At 47.4% G+C, this 23290-nt stretch overlaps 1 protein-coding gene and 1 non-coding gene across 14 annotated transcripts in view; both read right to left on the bottom strand.

The window, feature by feature from the left end:
* EVL (Enah/Vasp-like) overlaps positions 1-23290 on the bottom strand; it is a 108710-nt gene that overhangs the window by 76946 nt on the left and 8474 nt on the right. The window lies entirely within an intron of this gene.
* Positions 9382-9543, bottom strand: LOC139178502 (U1 spliceosomal RNA). Its single transcript, XR_011562891.1, has one exon. It is a non-coding gene; the product is annotated as a U1 spliceosomal RNA (small nuclear RNA).

Genomic DNA, 23290 nt, shown 5'->3' with positions numbered 1-23290 from the left:
GTCTCTGTTTTTTAATATTTTGGAGCCCCCAAAAATAAAGTCAGTCACTGTTTCCACTGTTTCCCCATCTATTTGTTATGAAGTGATGGGACCAGATGCCATGATCTTAGTTTTCTGAATGTTGAGCTTTAAGCCAACTTTTTCACTTTCATCAAGAGGCTTTTTCATTCTTCTTCACTTTCTGCCATAAGGGTGGTGTCATCTGCGTATCTGAGATTATTGATACTTCTCCCGGAAATCTTGATTCCAGCTTGTGCTTCTTCCAGCCCAGCATTTCTCATGACGTACTCTGCATATAAGCTAAACAAGCAGGGTGACAATATACAGCTTTGATGTACTCCTTTTCCTGTTTGGAACCAGTCTGTTGTTCCATGTCCAGTTCCAACTGTTGCTTCCTGACCTGCATACAGGTTTCTCAAGAGGCAGGTCAAGTGGTCTGTTATTCCCGTTTCTTTCAGAATTTTCCACAGTGTATTGTGATCCACACAGTCAAAGGCTTTGGCATAGTCAATAAAGCAGAAATAAATGTTTTTCTGGAACTCTCTTGCTTTTTCCATGATCCAGAAGATGTTGGCAATTTGATCTCTGGTTCCTCTGCCTTTTCTAAAACCAGCTTGAACATCTGGAAGTTCACGGTTCACGTACTATTGAAGCCTTGTTTGGAGAATTTTGAGCATGATTTTACTAGCGTGTGAGATGAGTGCAATTGTGCAGTAGTTTGAGCATTCTTTGGCATTGCCTTTCTTTGGGATGAAAATTGACCTTTTCCAGTCCTGTGACCACTGCTGAGTTTTCCAAATTTGCTGACATATTGAATGCAGCACTTTCACAGCATCATCTTTTAGGACTGGAAATAGCTCAACTGGAATTCCATCACCTCACAAATCTCACTTATCACAGTGATGCCTCCACTACACCTCTGTCCCCTTGCGGGGAGGCACTAGAGGAAGCACTGCTTCTTGGATGGACTTGTGTAATTCATCATCTGCAAGAGTGACGCAGGGACAACGTGCGGGCACCCTGAAAATGTCAGGCCAGGAGAGAGAAGCCCGTCAAAAGAACCACACGCTACAAGATTCCATTTACTGAAATGCCCAGTGTAGGCAGATCCACAGAGACAGAAGTAGCTTGGTGGTTGCTGGGGGAAGGGACTGGGGGGAAATGGGAAAGGACGGCTAAGCGGTACAGAATTTCCCCTTCGGTGACAAAAATGGTCCAAAATTCACTGTGGTAACAGAGGCAAAACAGAATATATTAAAGTGTACTGAACACTACACTTTAACTGGATGAATTTAATGGTATGTAAATTATGTCTGAATAAAGTTATGATTTAAAAAACACCCCCAATATAGCAACTGCAATGCTTCCAAATGGGTTGGTTATGAATTGGTGGGACTTGGAGGCTGTTGAGGAAAATCACCTCACCATTCTGGCTCACATCAGAAATAATCCCAGTAGAAAGGACCTCAAGGAGGGTGACAACTCTCAAGTGATGTCAGCCTTCTAGAGAACGAAGTGAAAATAGAAGGAAACGGGATTTCTGACTAAAAAGGCCTTCCCGGAATCTAGCTGTTGCAGTGTACGTGCTCTGTGACTTCAAGGCAATGCCCATGAACTTGAACTGTGCTCAGGCTTTAAGGGAAGTCTAGGAACTTGGCCCAAGAACAATTAACTTCTCAAGCTCTAAGTTGAGTATCTGAATGTTTCCAAGCCTTCTGCCTCCTTTCAGTGACGTGCAACGGCTTTAATAAGCATTTGAAGATAACAGGACACATTAGCTAGTTAACTATTAATCATAACTATAACTCCAAAGGGGCAGGACACTGAGGAACCATTTTTCATCATTCCAACTACTGGTGCTTTTTGTTTGTTCCTCAGAACTTCTGTTTTGCTTTGGTTTTGATTTTTACTTCATTTGGAATGAGTTTAATGCCTGTCTGGATATGAGTAACCATCACCACAACCAGACTGAGCTCCTGTACCCCCAAAACTCCCTCCACTACCCCTTCGGGCTCACACCTCCCCCTGCCACTTTCTCCCACTGACCTGTTCTCCATCGCCACCGTTTCCTTTCATAGAATGTTATACTAATGCAGTCTCTATATGCTTAACTTCATAAGAAGCTGCCAATGGCACTGTCTTCCAGAGTAGCTGTTCCATTTCTGTTCCCACCAGCAACGCCAGAGAGCCGTACCCGAACCCGCACTTGGCACCGTCAGGGTTTTCTTTATTTCAGCCGTTTCAGTAAACGTGTTGCCATACTTCGCTGGAATTGTAACTTGCGTTTCTCTGATGACTGAGGATGCTGTGTCTCTCCATGTGCTTGTCTGCCTTCTGTACATCCTCTCTGGTGAAATGTCCATTCAGTATTTTGCCTGCTTTTTAAACCCAGGCTGTTCTATCACTGCTAAGCTTTGAGAGTTTCTCCACACGTTCTGCAGACGAGGCCTTGGGGTGTGCGATCATTTTCCCAAGGCTGTCTTGTGCCTTTTCATTGCTCCCCACAGTGTCTTTTCACAGAGTTAACAGGTTTTAATTTTGAGGAAACCAAAATTATTTTAATTTGACTAAGTCCAATTCATCTTTTTTCTTTTATGGATGGTTGCTTTGGGTCAAACCCTTTGCCTGACCCTAGGTCATGAAGGTTGTCTCCGGTTTTCTCCCAGAATTTTTATAGTTTCGTATTTTACACTTGGGTTTAGCATCCATTTGGAGGTAACTTTTGTCCAATGCGTAGGAGTTAGGTCAAAGTTCATTTTTGGGGGCATACTCACATCTAATTGTTCCAACTTGAACATCTGCTGAAAAGACATTGGTTTGTTCATTGAACTGCCTTTGCACCTTTGCCAAACATCAGTTGTCTAACATCTCCCTAAGTCATCTTGAAAAATCACGAGGTACCTTACTGGTATCGTACACACATCTCATTATTGGAACACAGAATTTGAATGAGGAGCACTGAATGGGTATTTGACTCAGTTATTTAGTGATACACGCCGTGAGGTATGTAACCAGGCCCTGTCAGGCTGGAGCACAGAAGGAATGATGTGATCAGGTTTTGGTATCACAATATGAGAGGTACTGGCCCCTGGAAACATTCTGGGAGGGTGACTAAGCCAGTGAGGCAAGCCGCCATTAGAACACATAAGGCCTGGCTGAGAGACGAAGGGAAGCGAGAGCACGCGCTCTGGGCCTATGAAATGGAGCTCACTGGAGAGGCAGAACGCTGCTTTGATGGGATCCCGAGGGAGGTAATCAGGGCCAGTGGCTGCAAGCAGGGAATGTGCTCGATGCTGGAGTCGGAGATGGACAAGCTATGCTTCCTGCTTTAGAGTGGGAAAACTGTTTGGGTTTGACACAGGCCATCCGGTCAGTTTTAAGTGTAAGGGCCATCTGTTTTATAGGAGGCTGGATGGAATGATTTGTTTGAGTTTGATTCTGTGTGACTGCCAAAGCTGGCCCAACGGACTGTTTTGAACAGATGACTTGTTTCTGTCTTTGGGTTTAATGGCCTCGTGAAGAGGCTCAGGTCACGTGAAAGAGATCTGCCCACGGTCTCAAAACAGTGGTTGCAAAACTGAATTTGGAAACCAAGCCTCCTGATGCTTAGTCCAGGACTTCTTTTTACTGTTTGTCAAAATTTTTAGTCAACACTGTGTTCGCTGAAGACTCGCTGGGAAAGATTAGAGGACAGGAGGAGAAGAGGATGAGCTGTCTGGATGGCATCACGGACTCAAAGGGCATGAGTCTGAGCAAATCCCGGGAAACGGTGAAGGACAGGCTTGCTGCGGTCCACAGGGCAGCAAAGAGCCAGGCACGACTGTGACTGAAGAGCAACAACAAATCACCCAGTGCCTCCTTTCTGTACAGTGTCTCCTGGGTTCTTCTGACCCTTTGCATTTTCAGTCTTGCAGGCTCACTGTCTCAGAAGCCTTTAAAGAGAATGGAATCCTACACCTGAAATTTCAACATTTTTGTTTTCAATGACAAGATGGAGGGAAAATATTGCATCACATCAGACAGGTCTCTTCTCAAGATTTTAGTTCTGCTCTGAGCTGCTTCTGGGTGACCTACTGCTCTAATTAGGCTGGAAGTCAACTTGGCTTTCATGGGATTCAGGATAATGGCTGGAGGAAAAAGTTGTCAAGACTGCTTATCATCATCAGGGCTCACAGTGGCCTCACAGCATTCCAGGAATTCATCGATTCACTCCATGATGCATTCTGCTGGTTAACCATAAACACAGACTCACAGGGAGAACAAAAATCACGGAGTGATTTAGTCTTAATTAATATACTGGAGACAGAACAAAGCAGACACATAGTAACACTGGAACTTATTGCCAGTCCCCTCCCCAAGCTCCCCAGGCAGGGGCGCGGTGCAGGAGGAAGTCACCGAGGACCCATGCTGGCTGTCCCATCTCCTCCTTCCTCACGTGTGCTCAGCCACAGGAGGAGAGAGAAGCAACCCCAGCCCGTTCTGGCTGAGAGAGTTCTGGCGAGGATCAAAGCAGATGATGGGTGGGGAAGAGTGAAAAAGCACTGTCCCCAGGGGAGAGATGTATTCACGTAACAAGCACACGTGGGCGCCTGTGACAGGGCATGCACTGTGCGGAACACCAGGCAGGTGATGTGAAATGAAACACACGCCTGCACTCAGGACGGTCAAACGCAACATGCTGCTGGCTGCAAGGACACTGCTGGGAGAGCACGGGGTGACCTGAGTGCGCAGGAGAGCGCTGCTCCCAGGCAGGGCAGTTAGGAGCAGCGACTGTGCACGTTCAGCCTGAACAGGGGATTAAGGCAGCAGAAGACCGTGCTAGAGTTTAGAAAATATCTCACTCTATTTCATATGATGCTCAAGAGAATCTGCAAAGTGGGTCCTGGTTTTATGATTACCCTTACTCTTAAAAATCAGTGAGGCTTCCCTGGTGGCTCAGCGGTAAAGAATCCGCCTGCCAATGGAGGAGACATGGGTTCAACCCCTGGGTCAGGAAGATCCCCTAGAGAAGTAAATGGTAACGCACTCCAGTATTCTTGCCTGGAAAATGCTATCGACAGAGGAGCCTGGTTGTCAGAGAGTTGGACAGGACTTAGCAACTGAACAACAACGCTATAAAGCAGAGGCTCCCGACCAGGGAGGTTACTGGTATGCAGCAGGTGAGACCGACCACGCTGTAAACAGCCTGCAATACACAGGGCAGCCCCCACAACAAAGGATCACCTGGGCCCAAATGTCAACTGTGCCAATGTGGAGCAGGCCTGCTGAAAAGGAGACAGGCCCACAGAGAAGCAGCAGCTTATTTAAAAAGCCACAGCGAGTTAGTGGAAAGGCTGGAACCTGAACGCAGGTCTCCTGGCACCTCAGACAGGTGTCCCAGGTCATACAGCCTTCACCGCTCTACACCTGGGCAGCAGAGGAAACGAGCCTGAAGGAGAGGGGCCGGGGCAGGAGCTTGGCTGATGCTGGAGACCTGGAGTCAGAGCAGCACCAACAGGGAGAGGGGGAGGAGAGAGACTAGGGGAAAGAGAAAAGCAGAGGAGGAGGCAGGCAGTGGAGGTCTATTTCTGACTCCTAGCTAGAACAGCCTTTAACATTTCTACAGCGATCTGCATTTAAAGAGGCTGGTTTCACACTCTCAGTCATCACAACAGTCTCATCAGTGCGGTAGGTCGGTGGTGGAAGAGGCCAAGATAAAAACATATTTTCTGAAGCTCAGAAGGATGAAACGCTTTACCCAGCGTTCCCGAGCTTGCAGAGCAGGGCAGGCCTCGGTCAGCACCCTCTCGGGCAGCTGACAGGCACCTCGCCCCAGCCTGATGCAGCCCACAAAGGGGGCGCGGAGAGGGGGGAGGTCCCTCTGAAAGGGCTGCGCTGTGAGGGCAAGCACGCAGGCCCCCGGTGGTGGAGGCGGAGGCCCTGATTGGAGGCTGGCTGCCTAACTGCAGGGCGCCCCCGCCTCTCTGCGCATCGCTGCCTGTCCTCACGGTGAGAGAACCACCAGCTCACCTTGAGGAGCCCTCCCTGCTCTGCAAACCAAGTCCAGTCTATTTTTAAATTCTCTATTCCACAGAAGCCAATGATGCTGCTTCTGAGGGTAGCCAATGAAAACTGTTACTAGGGAGGCAGCTGCTATAGCTGAGCTCCTTAGCCTCTGCTGACAGGAGATAGAATTACTTTGTTAATGAGCTAATTTTTTAAAAAAAAAAAAAACTGTCTTCTTAAAAAATATCTTTGTTCAAAAAGCCTGGCTGCTGTTTCAGGCAGTTCTGCTGCTGACGGCTTAGCTCCCACTAACGTTTCTCCTGTGACCGATGCCCTCACCGGGCTTCAGGGACGCACGGGGTAGGTGTGGTGGACAGGGGACAAACAGGCTACAGCTGCCGGGCTCCAGGTCTCAGGGAAACGCGTCACCTTCCAGGACTGTCATCTAAGCTTTAAAATGAGGGGTGGGATGAGCAGGTCCCCTGAGCACACTCGGCACTGAGGCTCACACCATGTTGAGTCTGGTCTGAGTCAGCTTCTTTGTTTCCACTCTGCTTGTGAAGATTAAATAAAACAATGAATGGGGAAAAACTCCTGAAAAACAGGACATGTCACTGTCAGAGAAGCTTGTCAGAGGGGTGTGGAGCTCTAGAAATACAGGGAAGGCCATTTATCCGGGTGCCAGTTTATTTGTTCACAGGGGTCTCCAGCAGTAGCTCTCAACTAAGGAATGCAGCTCATTCAGTGCAATGGGAAAAATTCGAGACAAAGTTCCACCGCAAGTAATTACGATGAAGTAGCAACATTTGCAAGAATTACCTTTTCCCCATCACCAAGCCAAATCAAAGTCACACCACAACATCATGTTTGCTACTTTACATTACAGTGTGATCTTTCTGGCAGAGTGGTGGAATCACATTCCATACAACCCTGGGTGGGCACTTCCTAGTTTGGGGGACTCTTCAACTTCCACTGAATTGCACTTCAATTTCATCAGTCTAGATCCAGCTAATTACAGAGTTCATGATTTAAAAATTTAAAAAACCAAAAAAACCCCTATTGACAGGGTAACAGGCAGGAAGGCCAGGGGTCTCCAAATGGAGGAAATAGCCTGCAAGTGTCAGACATTTTTATCTCTCTTAAGCGGCAGGAGGAAACAAACTAGCAATATTTTTTCCTTCTCTATACAAATTTAAAGGGAGGTTTCTCTTAAAATACTGTGTTGCCATAATGACACCTGGTTTGGCCTGAAGTTAGCTATTCTTGAGCCTAGAGATAACCAGTGCCTTTTTCTTATGGAAATGTTCGTCTTAAGCTATGCTAATGTACTATGCCTTTACCCCAAACTCTGTCTCCAAGTCGGTTCAGCCTCTTGGCCCAGAACCTACTTGACAAACCAGTATGGATATTGTTCCCCTAATCTATGTAAATGAAACTATTTGTATGGTGATCTGTTCTTCTTCAAGATTCAAGTTAATCATTTTATGGCCCAGGATAAACCATTTGGCGCCAAGACTATCCCAAAATGCTTCTTATGGGTGAGGGGCCTGGTGCCATTTTGAATTTTAAGACATTCCTTTCTTTCATTAACAGACTGCTAGTGACTATGTAACATCCAGCTGAAGACTAGCAGGCGGGTACTCTTTCTGCCCCCTTCTGATGCCTGTATCAGAAGCCTTCTCTATCTCCTTTATACTTTAATAAAACTTTATTACACAAAACCTCTGAGTGATCAAGCCTCGTCTCTGGCCCCGGATTGAATTCTTCTCCTCCGGGGGCCAAGAATCCCGGTGTATTCGCGTGATTCAACAACAACCTTTCACTATCATCTTGGCCTGCCATCTGTGAACTAATGTATCTGTGTTTGCACACGCTGCTACCACCTGACACTTCAGTGGAGTGTCTTCGAAGTCGCTGCCTTTAAGTCATATATGCGACAGTGACTAGATCTAGCTGCTCTAGCCGTCAGGCCTTCAGGGGATCATCAACTCCACATCCCCAGGAGATCATCAACTCTTCACAAAGCCTTTGAGCTCTAAAATTTTAATAATCTCGATTTCCCACCAATACCAGCCTCTTTTTCAACTTTGAGTTCACAGCCAGGAAATGATTACTCAAGGTCCTGCCCAAACTGATTGACAACAGACAGACCTACCTGTGAACCCGCAAGGGAAAAGACAGGGCAGACACCACCTCGCTCCATCCAGCTGTGTCCACTGCAGCGCTGTGTCCTCTGGGAAACCACCCCTAACTGAGTCACTGGGTGGGACGCTGCTTCGGTCGTCTCTGCAGCCCCAGGCCCCAGTGCAGGACCAGACACGGGCAGTTGCTTAAATGGAAGACTACTGGATGAAGAAGTACAGTCTGTGACCGTGAAATGGCCTGACCCTGGGACCACAAGACGCAGACCAGCGCGAGCTCTGTCCTTGAGCAGCAGAGGGACCCCAGGCAGATCTCTTCACCTCTCTGCTGCTGCTGCTGCTGCTGCTAAGTCGCTTCAGTCGTGTCCGACTCTTTGCGACCCCGTAGACGGCAGCCCACCAGGCTCCGCCGTTCCTGGGATTCTCCAGGCAAGAACACTGGAGTGGGTTTCCACTTCCTTCTCCAATGCATAAAAATGAAAAGTGAAAGTGAAGTTGCTCAGTCGTGTCCGACTCTTCACAACCCCATGGACTGCAGCCTACCAGGCTCCTCCGTCCATGGGATTTTCCAGGCAAGAGTACTGGAGTGGGGTGCCATTGCCTTCACCTCTCTACCCCTGGCCTATTTCATCACCTGTAAGATGATCTAATAAGGTGACTGATTCTGATGCTGCCTGGGACTGATGAGGCGACAGCAGACCTAGAAGCCACAGGTATCCTGCAAAGCTAGGACAAAAGCAGTGGGCTGTTTCATACGTGTATATAAAGAAACCTTTTCTAGCCTGGCCTTTGGGATAAGAACTGTCACCCAGAACTTTTCCTAGATGCTCCCTGCCCTGTAAACAAGAAGGATGCCATGCTAATCTCACGTGCTAGCAGCCTCCATAAAATCCTAAACTCAAGAGACACTGCCCTTGGGGCACAGAAGAAAGAGCCCAGGAGGCACGTGACTTGGGCAGCTGGTCCTGAGTCTCCCATCCGTCCCCCATTGGCCTCGGACAAGCGAGTCCCCTCTCTGCCTCAGTGTCCTGACAAGAAGAGATCCCCTCAAAGCTTCCTCGTCTGGCTCCTGCCCCTCAGTGGTCCCCCACTTTCCCATAGCCCTTTCACAGGCGGCTCTAACTTCATCAACCCCATGCAGGAGGCTCACCACCCTCGGATGGGGTGGTATCAACACACCGGCTGGAACGAGCTCCTCTGTCATCGTCTCTGTGCCCAGATTTTCTTTGAACAGTTTCTGCTTTTTATTCCCCCTTAGGGGAAAGCACGAATGCAGTCCCCACGACCACAAATTATGCTGTCATGTCTCCCACATTTGGGGAAATCGCAGGGGTCAGCACATCCAGAGTGCAATGGAAAGCCTCGCCCTGGGAAAACCACCTTCGTGATCATGGAATCTCCCCTGCCAGGTAAGTAAGAGTTTCTACTTTAATAAAGGCTCCTGTAACTTATTTGGCAGGCAACCTAGAAATCCTTTCCAATTCCTCATCGAATTATTTGCCAAGAACTGATAGCCCAGATCAAACCCCGGGAGTTCTCACCTGGACTAACTTGGCTTCCTAAGAGGCTTCCCTGTCTCCAGATATAGCACCTTCAAACCCACCTCTCACAGTTCCAAGAATAACCGGGTAAAACGCAAATCTGATGACATCAGGTGCTCACATAAAGCCCTCTGAAGAGGACGGCTCTCCTGCGGGAAGTGGTATAAAGCCCTCCCAAGCCTCAGCACTGGGGAGCTTATTCCTGGCATGTGCCCCGGCCGGTCTCGTCCCGTTGGTCCATCCCTGTCCCCACCCCACGCCCCCAGCACGTGGGAGGACCACTGTCAGGCCCTGTCTCTGCCGGAGCCTTTTCAGCATACGCCCAGCAGCACGTGCACGTCAGGTCCCCCAACCCCAGGTCTGCAGCTCGGATCCCACGACAAGGTCTGTTTCTGGGTCTGCCACTGTGGGCTCCGCGAGGGGAGTCACCAGGTTTGACTTTATCTTCCCGGCAGCCTGGGAGTGCTCAGCCCGTGTTTATTTTCCTATGGCTTTGTATGAAGCTTTCTCAACAGCTTTTTCTTTCTTTCTTTTTAAATAGAAAGTGCATCCTCTTTTTTTTTTAAATATTTATTTGAGGCACACAGGATCTTCAATCTTCCTCCTGGGCATCTGTGACCTAGTTCCCAGACTAGGGATTGAACCCAGACCCCCTGCACTGACAGCACGGAGTCTTACCACTGGAGCCCTAGGGAAGTCTTTGGACAGTTCTAACATGGGATTCCGGATAGAGGGGTTGCTGCTGCGTGTGTGTGTTTAAGCAAAACCTCTGTGTTTAAGAAAAGTCACGAGTCATGAAGAATTAAAAGACTTTAAATTAGCAAGCTCTGTCTGGGGGCTGCAGGTGCCAGCTCTGCATCTCTTCTCTGCCTGCCCTGTGCACGGTCCAGTGTGCTGTGAGCTCCCCAACCCTCCCCTCCCTCACAAATGGGGGCGCGCCACATGTCTCGCTCGACGCTGGAGGTGTGCAGCCTGGCTCCTGGATCCATATTCCCCTGAAACTGCACACCACGTTGTGGCTTAAGCACGTTGGACTTTCTCAGCGACGCTGTTAATAATTTCCATTAGTTTTTCAAAAGGGCTCCAAGTCACCAGAAAGAGCATTCCCACTCCCCCAGCAGAAAGCACAGGGGCTGCCTCGAGCTAGGGGCTGCTGCTGAAGCCCTGTCACGGGGTGTTCCTGCTCAGGGACCACTGCCCACAGACATGGGGGTTAAAGGGGGCAGAGTCTCCACGGTGCTCTCATCAGGAACAGAGAAACCAGGAGTAATTCACGGAGCGTTTGGAAACCTCCAAAAGCAGTGAAACCCAATACAGAGCAAGGAAACTGCACAAATCTGGAGATTCTATTTGGCTCAGCAATTTCGAGTCCATTTGCTAAATGCAATAATGTAACAGAGGTCTGAGTTCCTCCTCAGTTCAGGGGGACTCAGGAGCTGCAGGGTCCAAAGCCATGCCTTGAGGCACATGTGACCAGGAGCAGCAGAAATGGGGCAGGTCTGAGGAGTGATACTAGTGTAAAAGACACACCAGACTTCAAAGACTTAGGACCAAAAGTCGTCTAATAATAGCTCATCACTAATTTATATGTTGATTACGTGTTGAAATTATAGTATTTTAGATACAGTACTTTAGATAAGATTGCTGAAATTAATTTTATCTGTTCCTTTTACTTAACAGGGCGATTAAGTATTTAAAACACTGCACATGGCTCTGACTTGCAGCTTGGGTTCTGTTTCTGTCGGTCAGGGCTGCTCTAGAGGACACGGCACCACTATTCACTAATCTCTGATTCAATTCACTCTGTCAGTGCTTAAGTAATTGATTCCTGCCTTAGAAATGTCCTACTCTCTGCAAATCAAAAGCAAAACTTTCAGAGAGAGTTTTCTAAGACAGGCATTCGCATTTTCACAAAAATAAAAAACTGTTCGCCAAAGAGTATCTGGAAAAATACACTCACTTAGACAAATTGATCCATCGGGTCCAAATCCATGGTGCAAGCCACTTGGTGATATATTATAGAAAATGTCATATCCGGGGTATACGTCTAATAATCGTCTCTCTCTAAAGACTTTTCCTGAGCACCTACTGCATACTGGACTCTTCACATCTGTTATCATTCTTTCCATTTTAGATACGAGTGAACTGGAGCTAGGAGCGGCTCAAGGCCACTGGCAGGTGGCAAGTCGCCCGGGAGCCAGGCCACGGTACACGGCGTGCTCCACTCCCCCTCCTCTCCCCACACTGTAATGAAGGCACAGACATCACGCCTCTGGTTAGGGAAGCTGTCCTGCGAGGCAGACGTGGGAGGCTATCCATCACCGCATTGAAGGAGGGCATTCAAAGCCGTGTGAAGGACTTGCCCACATCTCACGGCTTGCTGGAGCACAGTCTCACACCCAGGCGTTCTTGTAGCTTTTAAATGTATCCTCTCCATGCTGCCACACACCACTTCCTCCTTTAATTAATACTGTGTTCCTGAAGGTCTTAGAATTAAAGGGGACATCAGAAGGTAGACTATTATTGCCAATAATAGTCACATTCATATTCAAAGACAAAACATACATGACTGTACATTATATATTCCTATATTATGAATGTAGTAACGACACCATGACTTTTTAGTGTGAGACTTCACACATTCGTCAGCTCTTCCATGCTCACCATGCCATGCTAATTTGAAAGAGGGAGAACCTGAGGCACAAGACAGTTGAGTGACTTTGACGAACGGAGCTACTCGTGGACCAAATCAGAATTACACGTGAGGACAACAGAGTTAACCGGGGAAGCCTTTCCTCTTGGTCTCTAACTCCAGCGAAGGTCTGACTGACTGATGTATAAACTTCGAGGTAGGTAGGAAAATGTCAAAGCAAAAAGAGCGGGAAGATACATAGAAACGGTTAACTTCTCGTGAGGGAAGTGCGTTTACCGTGTGTGGGCATCCGGTCTGGCTTTGCTCTGCCCTGTCTGGGCCTCGGGTCCTCAGCTTTCCCGGGGCTGCACTTCCCCTCCTTACAGGGCAGGGGGAGAAAGGCAACAGAACAGGAGTCGTCAGATGAGAGTCCTAGACCCAGCTCTGCTGAGAGCTACCCTGGCAATCATGCCCAAGTTCAGACCCTTTCCCGCTCTGTTTCCTCATCTGTAAGAGGGAGGTAATTCCTAACTTGCTGAGTGTGGTGTTAATTAAATAACGTATTATAAATAGAGCTCTTGGCACTTAGTAGCGGAATTTACAGAAGCTGTCCCATCTGTATCCTATGGTCTAGCTCTGAATGATAAACGAAGATATAATAACTATAAATTGCCCAAGACACAGAGGGTGTTCAGTAAATATTACTTCCCTTTCCCGCTGAAGTGCCTCAAGGGACCCCAGTGAAAATTAAAAGTACTTAAATACTGGGTCCAAAAATGTGGCTCCTAGCGCAATGAGCCAGAGAAGAGCTCAAGAGCTTTTTCAGTTCTAAAGATGCCTTTTCTTCTTCTGAAAGTACCCCCCAGGCCCTTCACAGACTGTCTTCAGACGAGATCCTGAGTCGCCTGAGCATCCTATTCTCTGTTTTAAATGTGTCTGCATCAGTCAGCTTGGGCGGCGGTAATGAAATACCACACACTGGGTGTCCAGCAGTCGCAACTCCCTTCCTTATAGGAGGAGGAGGCCGAAGTCCAGATAGAGGTATGGACAGGTGGCTTCCTTGAGAGGCCTCTCCCCTGGCCTGTGGATGACGCCCCTCCCTGCACTTCACACAGCCTTCCCCTCTGCAGGTCTCCTGGAGACTCTGCTCTTCTTAAAGGAACAGTCCCAGTGGACGAAGCCTCCAGCCTTATGACCAGTTTGACCTTCAGTACCTCCTTAAAGGCCCCATCTCCAAATACAGTCACACTGGGGCTGAGAGCTTCGACCCACAAATATAGGGGGACACAATTCAGTCCACAAGTGTCCCAGACCACAATCCTCTGTTGGAAGCCTAATGGATACAATCCAGTGGACGTGCTCTGACAGTTGTGAAGATTACCGGGGCACTCATCTCCTCTGGAGGTAAAAACGGTACAGGTTTTACTCTGTTTTTATTTATCTTGCATGGTTTTGAATTATTTGGGATTCTTTAGGTTGTAAGTGACAGACACTAACGGGGAAAAATGGAATAAGTTCATACAGTGCAAAAAAGATAAGGCTCTTGGCTAAGTCTGGATTGAGCAGGACGGCACACGGGACACCCAGGCTCGACGACGCCAGGCGAGTTCCGTTTCTTTGGCCTCTGCTGAACCCTACCACCCTCTCTGGCTTCATTTTCAGACGGTCTTTACCCACATGGTGGGAAAGAGGGCTATAATGACTTGAGGCTTTCTTGATCCCGACATGACGGCACCTTTCCTAACAGCTCTAGCCCAGCAGGGGTTCCACAGAGGACTCAGTCACCCTGCACCTGAGCCAGTCACCACGGCAGGGGCTGGGTCGTGGCCAGCCCACACAGACTGCATGACCGGGCCAGGTGACCAGGGGCGGGCTGCTGCTTCCCCTCTACCTAACCCACCTCTCCAGAAACGGCTGTGCGCACAACACAGCCTCTCTCGAGGAGTAACAGCGCTATTCCAGGGAACAAACAGGTGTGCTAAAACATAATTTGGTTGTCTCTCTCTTTAAAAATCTCCTGGGACTTCCCTGGTGGTGCAGTTGATGGGAACCCACTTGCCAAGGGAGGGGCCATGGGTTTGATCCCCGGTCCGGAAAAATTCTACAAGCTGCAGAGCAACTAAGCCCATGAGCCACAACTACTGAGCCTGTGCTCCAGAGTCCATGCTCCGCGACAGGGAAGCAACTGCAGTGAGAAGGCCATGGGCTGCAAAGAAGAGCAGCCCCTGCCGGCCGCAACTAGATAGCCTGTGCACAGCATCAAAGACCCAGAACGGCCAAAAATAAACAAACAAAAATACCCAGACTCTCAATATTTGTGCCACATCTGACCTACTGAAATACCCTTAAGCTCATCTCTGTCTCTCTGGCCGGGTGCTGAAACACAACTCCCCTTCATGGACCACAGACCTGTTGCGGCAAAGGGGCTTGCGCAACTCAAAGAAGTGATGAGCCACGTCGTGCAGGGCCACTCAAAACAGATGGGTCCTAGCGGAGAGCTCTGACAGAATGTGGTCCACTGGAGGAGGGGATGGCAAACCACTCCAGTATTCTTGCCTCGAGAACCCCGTGAACAGTATGAAAAGGCAAAAAGATATGACACCAGAAGATGAGGCCCCCAGGTCAGAAAGTATCCAATATGTTACTGGGGAAGAGCAGAGAAATAGCTCCAGAAAGAATGAAAAGGCTGGGCCAAAAGTGGAAACGACGCTCAGCTGTAGATGTGTCTGGGGGTGCAAGTAAAGCCCAATGCTGTAAAGAACAACACTGCCTAGGAACCTGGAATGTGAGGTCCATGAATCAAGGGAAATTGGAAGTGCTCAAGCAGGAGATGGCAAGAGTGAACATTGACATCTTAGGAATCAGTGAACTAAATGGACAGCAACGGGCAAATTTAATTCAGATGAACATTATACCTACTACTGTGGGCAAGAATCCCTTAGAAGAAACGGAGTAGCCCTCATAGTCAACAAAATGCAGTACTTGGGTGCAATCTCAAAAATGACTGAATGATCTCGGTTCATTTCCAAGGCAAACCATTCAACATCACAGTAATCCAAGTCTATGCCACAACCACTAATGTCAAAGAAGCTGAAACTGAATGGTTCTGTGAAAACCTACAAGACCTTGTAGAACTAACATCAAAAAAAGATGTCCTTTTTGGACTTCCCTGGTGGTCCAGGGGCTAAGATTCCGTGCTCCCAATGCAGGGGGCCCAGGTTCAACCCCCGGTCAGGGAATTAGATCCCACATGCTGCAACTTTCTTTGGCACTGCCTTTCTTTGGGACTGGAATGAAAACCGATCTTTTCCAGTCTTGTGGCCACTGCTGAGTTTTCCAAATTTGCTGGCATACTGAGTGCAGCACTTTCACAGCATCCTGTTTCAGGACCTGGAACAGCTCAACTGGAATTCCATCACCTTCACTAGCTTTGTTCATAGTGATGCTTTCTTAGGCCCACTTGACTTCACATTCCAGGATGTCTGGCTCTAGGTCAGTGATCACACCATCGTGATTATCTGGGTCGTGAAGATCTTTTTTGTACAGTTCTTCTGTGTATTCTTGCCATCTCTTCTTAATATCTTCTGCTTCTGTTAAGTCCATACCATTTCTGTCCTTTATCGAGCTCCTCTTTGCATGAAATGTTCCTTTGGTATCTCTGATTTTCTTGAAGAGATCTCTAGTCTTTCCCATTCTGTTGTTTTCTTCTATTTCTTTGCATTGATCACTGAAGAAGGCTTTCTTATCTCTTCTTGCTATTCTTTGGAACTCTGCATTCAGATGTTTATATCTTTCCTTTTCTCCTTTGCTTTTCTCTTCTCTTCTTTTCACAGCTATTTGTAAGGCCTCCTCAGACAGCCATTTTGCTTTTTTGCATTTCTTTTCCATGGGGATGGTCTTGATCCCTGTCTCCTGTACAATGTCACGAACCTCATTCCATAGTTCATCAGGCACTCTATCTATCAGATCTAGGCCCTTAAATCTATTTCTCACTTTCACTGTATAATCATAAGGGATTTGATTTAGGACATACCTGAAAGGTCTACTGGTTTTCCCTACTTTCTTCAATTTAAGTCTGAATTTGGCAATAAGGAGTTCATGGTCTGAGCCACAGTCAGCTCCTGGTCTTGTTTTTGTTGATTGTATAGAGCTTCTCCATCTTTGGCTGCAAAGAATATAATCAATCTGATTTTGGTGTTAACCATCTGGTGATGTCCATGTGTAGAGTCTTCTCTTGTGTTGTTGGAAGAGGGTGTTTGTTATGACCAGTGCATTTTCTTGGCAAAACTCTATTAGTCTTTGCCCTGCTTCATTCCGTATTCCAAGGCCAAATTTGCCTGTTACTCCAGGTGTTTCTTGAACTTCCTACTTTTGCATTCCAGTCCCCTATAATGAAAAGGACATCTTTTTTGGGTGTGAGTTCTAAAAGGTCTTGTAGGTCTTCATAGAACCGTTCAATCAGCTTCTTCAGCGTTACTGGTTGGGGCATAGACTTGGATTACTGTGATATTGAATGGTTTGCCTTGGAAACGAACAGAGATCATTCTGTCGTTTTTGAGATTGCATCCAAGTACTGCATTTTGGACTCTTTTGTTGACCATGATGGCTACTCCATTTCTTCTGAGGGATTCCTGCCCGCAGTAGTAGATATAATGGTCATCTGAGTTAAATTCACCCATTCCAGTCCATTTCAGTTCGCTGATTCCTAGAATGTCAACATTCACTCTTGCCATCTCTTGTTTGACCACTTCCAATTTGCCTTGATTCATGGACCTGACATTCCAGGTTCCTATGCAATATTGCTCTTTATAGCATCGGACCTTGCTTCTATCACCAGTCACATCCACAGCTGGGTATTGTTTTTGCTTTGGCTCCATCCCTTCATTTTCTTTCTGGAGTTATTTCTCCACTGATCTCCAGTAGCATATTGGGCACCTACTGACCTGGGGAGTTTCTCTTTCAGTATCCTATCATTTTGCTTTTTCATACTGTTCATGGGGTTCTCAAGGCAAGAATACTGAAGTGGTTTGCCATTCCCTTCTCCAGTGGACACGTGCAGCACTTCCAGGCTTCAGCAATATGTGAACCGTGAACTTCCTGATGTTCAAGCTGGTTTTAAAAAAGGCAGAGGAACCAGAGATCAAATTGCCAACATCCACTGGATCATGGAAAAAGCAAGAGAGTTCCAGAAAAACACCTATTTCTGCTTTATTGACTATGCCAAAGCCTTTGACTGTGTGGATCACAGTAAACTGTGGAAAATTCTGAAAGAGATGGGAATACCAGACCACCTGATCTGCCTCTTGAGAAATTTGTATGCAGGTCAGGAAGCAACAGTTAGAACTGGACATGGAACAACAGACTGGTTCCAAATAGGAAAGGGAGTACATCAAGGCTGTATATTGTCACCCTGTTTATTTAACTTATATGCAGAGTACATCATGAGAAACTCTGGGCTGGAAGAAACATAAGCTGGAATCAAGATTTCCGGGAGAAATATCAATAACCTCAGATATGCAGATGACACCACCCTTATGGCAGAAAGTGAAAAGGAACTATAAAGCCTCTTGATGAAGGTGAAAGTGGAGAGTGAAAAAGTTGGCTTAAAGCTCAACATTCAGAAAACCAAGATCATGGCATCTGTCCCATCACTTCATGGGAAATAGATGGGGCAACAGTGGAGACAGTGTCAGACTTGATTTTTCTGGGCTCCAAAATCACTACAGATGGTGACTGCAGCCATGAAATTAAAAGATGCTTACTCCTTGGAAGGAAAGTTATGACCAACCTAGATAGCATATTCAAAAGCAGAGACATTACTTTGCCAACAAAGGTCCGTCTAGTCAAGGCTATGGTTTTTCCTGTGGTCATGTATGGATGTGAGAGTTGGACTGTGAAGAAGGCTGAGCGCCGAAGAATTGATGCTTTTGAACTGTGGTGTTGGAGAAGACTCTTGAGAGTCCCTTGGACTGCAAGGAGATCCAACCAGTCCATTCTGAAGGAGATCAGCCCTGGGATTTCTTTGGAAGGAGTGATGCTAAAGCTGAAACTCCAGTACTTTGGCCACCTCATGTGAAGAGCTGACTCATCTGACAAGACTCTGATGCTGGGAGGGATTGGGGGAAAGAGGAGAAGGGGACGACAGAGGATGAGATGGCTGGATGGCATCACCGACTCAATGGACATGAGTCTCAGTGAACTCTGGGAGTTGGTGATGGACAGGGAGGCCTGGCATGCTGCGATTCATGGGGTCGCAAAGAGTCGGACACGACTGAACAACTGATCTGATCTGCTGCAACTAAGATCCAGCGTAGCCAAATTTTTTAAAAAGTAAATATTAAAAAAAAAAAAAAATCCTTCTCATCACAGGGGATTGGAATGCAAAAGCACAAAGTCAAGAGAGCCTGGCATGCTGCAGTCCATGGGGTGGCAAAGAGTTGGATACAACGTAGTGATTGAATAACAACAACAGAAAACACAAGTGACTTATCTGAAGTTGGTAAGATGCTCTGACATGTCAGCGCTCCCCCACCAGCACTGGTATGCAGAAATGCAGCGAGTTTCTTCTCCTGACAGCTAGGCTTTATCACGGAAACATCAAGAGTAATTACATCGAGAGGGTGTTGTATTAGAAATTCCTTAAAAAAGAAACCACAGATGGGCACATCTGAGAATCAGCAGTGCTATTAAAGAAGAAGGAGAAAAAAAGCCACCACATGCACACTGTTGAATGAAATTTACCATTTTGGAACTGTCCAAAAATTTCTAGCTGCCAGGAACATATCAGAAAAACACAAAATAAACTGCCTTAGCAGTCCAAATTGGAATACAACAAAGTGAGTGAGTCTTGATTTTCCATTAAATTCCAAAAACAGAAAACCTAGGAAAAATACAATTTACGGGGACGTCCCTGTTGGTCCAGTGGTTAGGAATCTGCCTTGTAATGCAGGGGACATGGGTTTGACCCCTGGTCTGGCAACTCAGATCCCACATGTGGCATCAATCAAGCCGACACGCCACAATGACTGAGCCCACACGCCACAACTAGAGTCCATGAGCCACAACTAAAGATCCCATGTGCTTCGATACCCAATGCAGCCAGATAAATAAATATTTTTAAAACACACAAAACACAATTGAGAAAGAAAATTCAAGAAACAAAGTCTCATTGTAAAACATTTCTCAGTTGTAACATACCAGCTACAGAACCCTGAGACCTAAAGACAAAATCCACTCATTCATCCAACAACTGTTAACTGTTCTTCAAATAGCTGGTAGATGCCATGTTGGGTACTAGAGTGGAAATGAACTTGGTAAACACCAATTGAAAAAAGTATGAATTTTACTGTTAACAAAGCATTTCTGCATATACAATCACACTTTTCCTCACAATAATATTTTACAGATAAGGCAAGTGAGACCCAAAAAGAATAAAAAATGATTTGCCCCAAATTACAATACATAGCCGGTAAGAGCAGAAGCCTGAACTCATACCTAAATGAGACTTCAAATCTCAGGCCTTATTATCTTCTTCCATTTATGTATTTTCCCCTGAATATTCTCTTCTCCTGGCATTCTGCAGTCCATGGGTTTGCAAAGAGTAGGACATGACTTAGTGACTGAACAACAACTCTCTTTCCTCCCTCTTCTAATTCCGAGGCTCAGATTCTCCTTCCCATACAGCAGTATTTTTCCAGAGTTTAAACTAAAAATTAAGTGTTAGGCGCTACTGGTGGGGAACCTGCCTGACAGTGCGGGAGATGCAGAAATACTCGGGTTCAATCCCTGGGGCGGGGGAAGATTCCCTTGGAGGAGGAAATGGCAACCCACTCCAGTACTCCTGCCTGGAGAATGCTATGAACGGAGGAGCCTGGTGGGCTACAGTCCGTGGGGTCGCAAAGAGTCAGACATGACAGAAGCGACTTAGCATGCATGCAAATGTTAGGCAGCAAAAATCCCTTCATCAAACATACATGGGAAACTCAGGGGCAAAATTCACACATGTAATAGCTGCCCCTGCAGGACTTACCAGAGCTTCATGCTACTCTGCGGGTTGGGGGTGGGGGGTGGGGTTGTGCAATTTTTCTGACCAACTGACCACAGAACTCTCTTCAGCCACAAAGCCCCTCCTATGACTAAGACAGTAAAGGCACAGGTCCCAGAGCCAGACGGCGCGGGTTCGAGCGCCAGCTCGTGTGGAGCTGGACAGACACGACAAGGCCAGCAGCTGCCTCTTCGGACTCCGATGAGGAAAGTGCTGCACATGTTCACGCGAATGCAGCTCTCAGCAGGTCTCACTGATCACAGTCAGGGCTCAGCAGTGCAATACAGTCACTTACCAGGGAAGCATTACATAAAGCACAAAGAGCCAGAACACCTCACAGACTCTGTTTTACAAAATTAGGGTCAGAATGATAAAAACAAGCACTGACTTTTTAGTTAGAAGACACAGGTCAGATTTTCAGCTTTACCGATTAAGCAGATGTGTGAGAAAGGGATCTAACCTCTCTGAAACTTAGGTGCCCCTTACATAAAATAGTAGAAATAATGCCGAGCTTCGAGGATTGCTGGGAAAATTAGAGATGATAACAAAAGTGCCTGGGATATAGTGGGTACAATTGCACATGTGTTATCTTGTTTGTATTTGAATCCTGAAGAATCAGAATATTTTCATTAAAATATATAAGGACTCTTTAAATTTCACACGCATTTTTACTAGCTCAAACCCTTTTAACTCCCTACAGATTTGAACATCTACCACCTGGTCCCTTTCAGGCCTTTCTCCTGATCTTCTGCCCGGGCACAACAGGGCCTGCTCCCCAGATTCAGGACCTCTCTCGAAATTCCAATCTCGGCTTCATGCTCAGAAGTGAAAAGACGTCAAAAAGGCAGCAAATTGGCCTTTTTCCTGCCATTTCCCCTTCTTGGCCTATAACAATGACTGGCATATGGCAGGAGGTTCGAAATAAGTAATAAAAATGAGTAAATAAAAAGTGCTGAGAAGCTGGGCTGCATCCACTCTGCTCAAGTGTGACAGATGGAATGAAGAGGATACTGTTCTGCCTTCAAGTATCCTTACCAAGTCAGGAAGATAAGAATGAGAAGCACAAGCTATTAGATTGGGTGCTCGACACCCTGAGTGCTGCATGGGAGTTTAGTGAAAAAGGGAAAGTTCATTTGGGCCACAGTGGTCAGAAAAGGCTCTAAAGGAAGTGTGTGCAGTGCTGGATTTGGAAGGGTTTCATAGGAAGAAGACAATGGTTCTGACAGGGGCACAGTAAAGGCACAGAGTGGGTGATTAAACAGCTAATCCCACTAGGGAACCCTAATTAAAGAAAGAGGTATGGGAGACCCCGTGTTAATGATCACTCAAGAAAGCAAGTTTGCTCACCCGTCAAAGCAAGCAGGCTTGCTCAGCAACAAAACCATGCAACAGAATATTGAGATGTGCCCTGAGCAGGAAATAACTAACGGAATGAGACACACCTCCTTCCCCGGGAGGGGTGAGGAAGTTAATGATTCCTGGGATATGCTCCTCGGCACACAGGAAAAAGAAAAAATATAGGGAAAGGGTGACATTACACCGAAACCTGAGGCGGGTGCCACCCTCCGGTGTGTGCGACTCTCACTTGGCTCACGTCCGTACGCCACTGCAGTCCAGTCTGGCCATCTGGGGACAAGAACATTCCCCGCCCGACAAGGAGGAGGAGCTGGCGGTAGAAGTGTGAGGTCTACCCAAGAGGCAGGGAGAAGGTGGTCCTCGCCCCCTCCCCACTTTTCCTGTGACGATAAACCCGTGGCTCACTAAGTTCTGGGCAGTGCTCCCTGGCCCACCTGCTTCTCTCTCACACAAGTGTCCTCCACTCACTAATAAACCCTTCCTTACCTGTCACTCTGCCTCTTGTCGAATTCTCGCTGTGCAGAGCCAGAAGAACCTACAACACTCTCCTAAGTCCCGAAACACGCTCTGCAGTTTCAGTTCAGAGACAGGGAAGCAGAGCAGAACATGCAGATCTGTGACTAAACCCGTTTAAGGAGCAGAGGGAAGACTCCTGGGAGTCAAGGGTTAAGGGAGAGCACGCAATCAGGCCACAGAGGGCTGCAGCTGCGGAAGGAACTGGACTGGCTGTGGACGGAGTTCTCAGTAAAGGACTGGCCCCCAAACACCAGGCCGTGTTCCTTGGAACGCCCACCGTTCTGTGAGGCAAAGCTGTGTTCACATTTTTCTGCCAGGGCAGAGTGAGCTTCATTCACAACAGGGACCTGATTATCGTAATACCCCAAACAAGGGCAGGAAAACAGTTTTATCAAGAGCAGCACAGCGGATCTTCCTCTGTCCACTTCAGGACTCTACTGCGCTCACTCCTCAGTAAGTTGGTGGATAAGGAAAACACAGTCTTCACTCTGGCTCCAAGGTTCATTTGACTGTGAAAGCATCCTCTCTCTAGGAAAAAGGATTTCACCTCTGAGCCCAAACACGCCTTTAAAGCGTACAGTCTGCTTGGTGTCCTGTATATCCAACCACACAGTTTTACCTGTCTCTCCCTTCTCCAGAGGATCTTCCCCACCCAGAGATCGAACCTGCAGGGTCTCCTGCGTTGCAGGCAGGTTCTTTACTGTCTGAGCCACCGGCCCCACTGGTGGAGCTTCTGAAGAGCGGGAGCGGGCCCTGGAGGGACATCCACCTTCCGCTCCAGGTTCTCTTTCCTTCGAGCCTGTGCTCCAGGTGCTCTTGGAGCTGGAAGAGCTCCCAGTTTTCAGTTTCCTCGTGGGCCTCCACAGGTAAACATGGGCTGTCTCTGCTCTCTTCCAGCCCCTGTGCTGATGAAGATGGAGGCTGGGCTAGTCTAAGAGACACACGGCAGGATCAACCCTAGCATCTGCCAGGCCCTGAACTGACAGACTGGAGTGAAAACACCTCCTCTCACCTCTAATTGGGTCTGGGATGACCTCCTGACAGCCACATGACCAGTCACCAAACCCCACACAGC

This window comes from Bos indicus, chromosome 21 (assembly GCF_029378745.1).
Source record: "Bos indicus isolate NIAB-ARS_2022 breed Sahiwal x Tharparkar chromosome 21, NIAB-ARS_B.indTharparkar_mat_pri_1.0, whole genome shotgun sequence".
NCBI classification, from domain to species: domain Eukaryota; kingdom Metazoa; phylum Chordata; class Mammalia; order Artiodactyla; family Bovidae; genus Bos; species Bos indicus.
The sequence above is the reverse complement of the archived record's forward strand: the minus strand, read 5'-3'. Positions and strand labels throughout refer to the sequence as shown.